Source organism: Amblyomma mixtum, chromosome 5, assembly GCF_055824585.1.
Source record: "Amblyomma mixtum isolate Tamu chromosome 5, ASM5582458v1, whole genome shotgun sequence".
Classification (NCBI taxonomy): Eukaryota; Metazoa; Arthropoda; class Arachnida; order Ixodida; family Ixodidae; genus Amblyomma; species Amblyomma mixtum.
The window spans coordinates 93,773,417-93,780,071 of record NC_143016.1 but is presented as its reverse complement, the minus strand read 5'-3'; positions in this window follow the sequence as shown (position 1 = coordinate 93,780,071).

Here is a 6,655-nt window from a genome sequence, read left to right as displayed (position 1 = left end):
CGTCGTTGCGCTCGCCTCCGCTCGCTTCGCCAGCTCTGTCGCATGCCAGGTAACATGTCGGAGGATTGAAAAGGAGAGCTCGCGTGCGCCGTAACCACAGTTGAGGTGGCAGTATGGAAGGCGACAAGTCTGCTAAGCATAAGGAGGCCTGGAATCGACATCGGAACGAGATGAAGAGCAAAAGAATCGCCCAGGAAACAGAGAAACAGCGCGCCGAACGACTAGCAAAACGCCGTGAATGCCTTAGCGATGCCGTAGCTTTCGCTACGTATATCCTGGCACAGCCGAGCTAAGCCACTGCCAATTTTGTTATGCCTTCTCTGTCCAATAAAAGCTTTGTTTAAACTGAAGTTGGCCTATTAGTCGTTAGAATGCGGTAAGCGTCAATAAAGGCCAGCTTAAATTTGTCGTCAGAGTGCCATGGAAGAAATGAGACGAAATAAATATTGCTGTGCAGCTTATTTGCACAGCAAATAGAATCCTTCTGCTCGGCTGCTGACCCGAAAGACGCGGGTTCGATCCCGACCGCGGCGGTTGAATTTCTTTGGAGGAGAAATTCTAGAGGCCCGTGTACTGTGCGATGTCAGTGCACGTTAAAGAACCCCAGGTGGTCGAAATTTCCGGAGCCCTCCACTACGGCGTCTCTCAGAGCCTTAGTCGCTTTGGGACGTTAAACCCCATAAAACCAAACCAAACCAAAATATAATCCTTCCCAATTGGCCGCTTACTGCAAAGATGGTGCAAACCTTGACGCTTGTATTATCGTCGCATAGGAACCAAAGTTTTCGATTAAGAACGCCATTATGCTTAGGAAATGCCTACATGGCTTTTGTTTATGGTATATGTCTTCAGTTTGCAGTCCTGCTCTCTACATTGCTATGATTACATTTTAGAGCGGCTCATGCAGTGTTTCCTAGCGTGTTTTAGTTGTTGCAATTATTAACGAAAATTTTCGCACTACAGCTTCTCCTACACCAATAAAAACGTAGCCGGTATGTAATTAGAAATTTTGCCCTCGTCGTTAAGATTTTATAAAAAAAAAACATGAGCCGTACTTTCTGGCCAGGGTACAAATCAGTGAATGTTATTTAGTGTTGCAAACTGACGCAAATCCTGGCTATCAACCACCCTGATGGAGTCTTTTGACAGCGCGAATGATTTATTCTAGGCATCCCACGTATCCCGTGCCGCGGAATGCTACGCATTCCTGTCACATCTGTTCCTGCGAAGATTAACTGCTTAAATATTTCCTCTCATGGCGGTAAGCAGCTGTGGGTACTTGCCTGCAGGCTGCAGATGTGCAGCAAACAGACGTCATCTGTTCTTTGAAGCGGAGCTATTCGTATCTGTTCAGGAAAAAAATACTTTTCGACAAAGCGGAAACGAAATGTGTGGCGCGACACTGCTTCTCGCCAGCTGTAGGCTGCGTTATTTCTAGACTACCATGTCGCTTCTCTCACACATTGCGGAAAGAAATGCATCTGATAAAAAAAACAGCGGGAACCAGGTGGCGAGCTGTTGAACACGAAACAGTGAAACTGCACTTCATCCCACCCACAGATAGTTTATCTCGAACGCAGCAGTGCCTTTGACGCACCATGCAGCGCTCAGATGCCACATGTAGTGTGAATGTCGCGTAAATCTGTGTTGATTTCCACGAAGGTTGTCGACGCGCATGCGGGAGAACCAGGTATCGCGGCTATGGAGTGCCTGCGCATAGCAACAAATGACGGGTGCCAACTTAATGGCGCAGCAATCAGCGCCAGTTTTGTCGCCATATCATTGACGCGATGGTGACGCAATGCAAAACGAGCTTGATAGGGGTTGCTGTAATTATGGTGCTGTGTGTAAGCGACGAGAATGCGTTTACCTGAGTATGGCTTCTGCAGTCGCTAGCTGCGGCGGGCGGTTAGCGTTTCTGGCACCCGGATAATTCCTGAGTCGAAGTAAAGGAAATGCACGAATTAGGCGTAATTGATTTTAGACTGCATTGCCTGCTCAACTCGACATCGATGTAAGCGGTTCGGGCTGTTGTCGACGCAGTGGTTAGCTTTTCAGACTGACGTCCCCTGATGCGACATCGACAATGAATGGAGCCGATCGGCACCAAGGACTAGCATGCTGCCATGCATGTTGGCGTCGCGCCAGGTGCAAATGCACGACATACTCTAGTAAAGACGACTCAGTATACCCTAAGCAGCACATCTAATCGTCACAATATTGGAAAGGTGTTGGCAAAACTCGTTCCTACAAAGGACAACAGCGGAAGCATACATTGGCAACATTGGGCCGATTACCTGTGCTGCTTTGGTATGTGCTATCTGCAATGGCTAGATGACTATGCACATATTCTCCTGAGAAGGGCTTGGAGGCATGTGGCGGCGTCTTGCTGCGACTGCGCACCCGATGACGAAGAAAACGGGAGCAGCAAGGCACGGTCTGGGCACGGAGTGCTTAAGCGATCGAAGATGAGCCCGTGTCCCATTGGACACCGGCGAAAGTAGCGCGAGGTACATACATACATTATGCAGAATGAATGCACTGACGACTACGTGGTACTGGAGAACAAAGCTGAGAGAGCTCTCTCTTTTAGTGACTTCCGCTTGAAATGTATCAGCCTTGAAGAACCAGGCAGTGGTCAGTTCGTCTTAAATATCCTCCGTATTGAGAATACCTAGAGGTATTTTCCGCCGACACTCTAACTTGTACGGCGTTTCGTTCCTGTCTCATTTGCTAAGCCATAAATAAGTCATTTTAAAATCGTTGAAAATAAGAAAATTTGGCATTTTGCCCCTTTGTACACTGGCAGGAGTGGTAACGTCAAAAATAGAATTTATTAGAGGCGAGTTAAACTAGTTATCAGTTTGATGCATTCTGAATAGAACAGACAGTCAATTATTCTTGAAAAAACAAATTTTATGTGAAGGCGTTTCGCTGTATCAAAGAGATTTCGCCAAAAAAATTTTAAAGGAAGGTTCTCTTACTGGTCGGCCATCAGAAGCCGTTTAAGACTTCAACAGGTAGTACGATGCCCAAGCATATATAATACTTGCCGCGAGTGTAATCTTGCGTTATGAATCACCCATGTTTGGACTCCGTGAGGTGCATACTATCTCGCATCATTTTTTTTTTTTTCGTAGCACGATAGGCTATAAAGTTCGAGCTTCAGCATTAAGTGCACTCGGAATTGCGGACTGTCCTCCTCTCCCTTCCTCACCGTAGTTCCTTTTCGAAAGGTTTACATAAACCACCGATTGTGGGATTTTTTATTTTTCTTTCTTTTTATTTCTTGCTTAGACGTGCTATTGTGCTAAGCGTCACTCCTCTCGGGACAGCAACCGAGTTATATTGTTTTTCCTACCTGTATCGAAAGACAAAAGAAATGAAGGCAGTAGTTGATTTTCGAAAAAAAGACAGCGCGGTAGCACAGATTCAATCCGATAGTTTTTCGTTCTCTGCGTTGCAACGTTAGATAATTCGGCTACTTCGGATTCGGATAATTCGGCTATGAGGGTACCGTAGTAATACAATGTCAATTTCGAAACATTTTCTTTCACCAGCACACACTACCTCAACCAACGAAAAGATGAGTCACAGTTCTATTTGTAGCCGCCAGAAAAGTACAATTGGACTGGTAGATTTTTCAGGAATCGTTTTTGTCTTCCAAAAATTCTGCTACATTTGGCCGCTTCTATGCGCTACCAGGGCTAAACCTTTGAAAAGTTTTTAAAAGATGTTTTCAATGAGACATCAGGACAGCCACTGCCTCTGATAAGTGCGTAAGATTACCTAGAAACCGAAACCTGTGGAAAAATCTACTTCATTATCTCTACGACCACTCAAAAGACGCCACTTCTGCCATAGAAGCACCTCCTCCCGATAAGCGTGACGGCGGTGACACACAGCTCTCAGTATTCCTGACAAGGACAGCGGGCTCAGGCATCAGTCCGCTGCTAGGAGAAGCCTTCGTTTCATAAGTTATCGTCTTTACTTGTCACGGACACCAATGTACAGTTTCTCAGCTACATGGTAACGCAGTAACTGTGCCTAAAGGGAAGTCCTTGTTGCACGAGAATAGCCATATCACCTCGTACTTGCATTCGTTATTCTCGTTAGAGGTAGTAGTATTCTGTCACTATAAAAAGTTAGCTTCGTCGGCAACGCATTCGAACTACCGCTGTTTTAAAAAAACAAAACTTAGAGACACTCTTGTCGCGGAGGACGGCGGCAAATTAAGAATTACCCGGACTAATGGCAGAAATTACCCGGAAAATTACGCGGACTTATGCCACGCTGCCCCTCTCTCCAATATTCAGCTTTTGAACGCAAAAAAGTTCCCCTAGCCTCTTTCTGGGACTTCGAGCGTTACTCTTATGTAAGTGCCAGAGTTGAAAATCTAAATAAAAGTTGCAGGGGGCACTTAAGCTCCGCCTTATGCTTGATAGCGTTAATGAGTTAATGCCCTTATGTGCGGGATAGGCCATTATCAACATTACATCCATATGTCCTTGGGAGTCCTCGCACCCCGTCTTGCGCAATGTAGCAGCGGTCAAGAGACTCTCCCCTGCCCTGTGATGGGAGGTGCTGCCACCGGTGGGCCTTGTGCGACCCAAGTTGCACTTCCCAAGCAACCACTGGAGATAAACCATTAACTTAACTGCCACCTGCTAGGGTGGCTAGTTTACTCACAATCCGGTGGGGAGGTCGTGGCTACCACACAAAGTGACATGACCTAGGTAGCCCACTTAAGTTGCTCCTCTCGTGGTGGCTGCCTGAGCCACCCTACGCCACCCTATTTATCGGTCACAACGCCTACGCCGCGACACTGGATTCTCTGCGTAACGAGGCCTTCAGGTTATTCTCAGCTGCGCCTAGATTACCCGACTGCATGAAAGATAATCCATACTTCACACACTACTGCAATCCATGCAGTACGATATTCCTTTATGCAGCAGGTGCCCTCCCGTTGTCCTTCTTTCGATGGAGCTTCGTCTGAGGCTCATGCATTCTTCGGGGCTAGAACCAACGTTTGTATTGTAGAAGAAGGACGTCGGGGACGGCGTCGAGGTCGGCGATGGAGCGGGGCGACCAAGACCTGCACGATCTGCGCGATGGCAATCCCACAACCGCTTCTTCTTCATCGGCGTCCAGCGAAGAGGTCCATCTTCTTCTTCACAGAGGTGTTACTACAGGGGTTACAGGTGTTACAGGTGTTACAGAGGTGTTATACAGAGGTGTTACTTGGTTATCTAGCTGATCTTCGACAAATATGGGTGAGACAGACACCCCCTGTAGCTAATGTATGACAGCGCTAGCTGTGTCAGAGAAGCTGGTCCGTCTAGAGACGTTCGGCTTCCACATAGGTGAACTAGCGCGCCCCTGCACAGAATAAGCCTAACTGAAAAGCAGGTGTAGATTAAATTTTGACAGGTGCACCTGTGAACGCGAGCTGTCACAGGAACAAAACAGAGGACGTGTGGAAGTTGAAACAGAAGACCGGACACATGATAGTGAAATATACCCGCAAAATGTATTTCATGGGATAAAATAAATCAGCGATTTTCCTTCACGAAAAAACCAAAGAGCGGCAAATGGGCACGCGGCGTAGTACAACACTGAAAATTAATTTCAACCAGTCTAGCTACTTTAACCAGTATCGAAACCTGAAGGCAAAGGAAGATTTTTTAATATTTTCTTACCATCGTGATACAACAAGCCAAGACAAAATCGAGCCTGAACACTTGTACTCAGAACTAGGACGCCATATTTGTTTACTGCAGACAAAGAATACTTGAGGCACGGGGCTGGTTTGCATTCACAAGCTGTTTCGTAACACCGGGGTGGTGCAGTAGAAATGAGATCACCTGCAAATCTCAACACATTTCCGCTTGCAGCCAATGCTTCTCTTTGGCTCAGGGAGAAGCAGCTGCTTTCACCTCGGCATTTTTTATAGTGCGGCAGGTTGGGCGTGCTTAGTCCTGCGAATACTATATAAACTCCGCTACAAACTTTCGCTCTCCATTGTGTACATTCGAACTTGATTCCACAGTTGCCAGCTATCACAACAGAAATGCCACCTTTCAGGAATGAGCCCTGGCGTCCGGATAAAGGTAAATAGCAACATACTGCCTTTTGCCAGGGAATGTACGATTTGTGTAACGAGCATGTGCGTATCCTCAACTTGTGTTGTCAGTATAAAGTTATATGTACTAAAATAATGATGACGCGACATCCTTCCTAACTCACGATTGCCAAAATTAGAATTTTAGGCAGTTGAAACTATCTTTTCTGACAAATATATCCCAAGGGAATAAATACTCTTCGAGCGTTTCTTAAATACAGTTTATTAACGGTAATATCACTAAGTGGACGAAAAGCAGCTGATCACGTCTGTGAAGCCAAATTTATCTTGAAACGGTTCGTGACTTTTTAAAATATTCAGATGATAGCATATCACTATTTAAAAAAAAACTGAAATTATGCACAATTCCTATTTTAGGAGCGAAATCGGCAACTGAAAAAGAGCTTTACGCCTCCTATGTCTAGGCTCACAAGTAGCTTGATGTCCCAAATTTACGCTCAAGCGATGGCATTACGGCTCTTTTGTCGCGTTAAGTACCTGCTGAGTAATGTGGCCGAACCAGTCGTTTTCTGG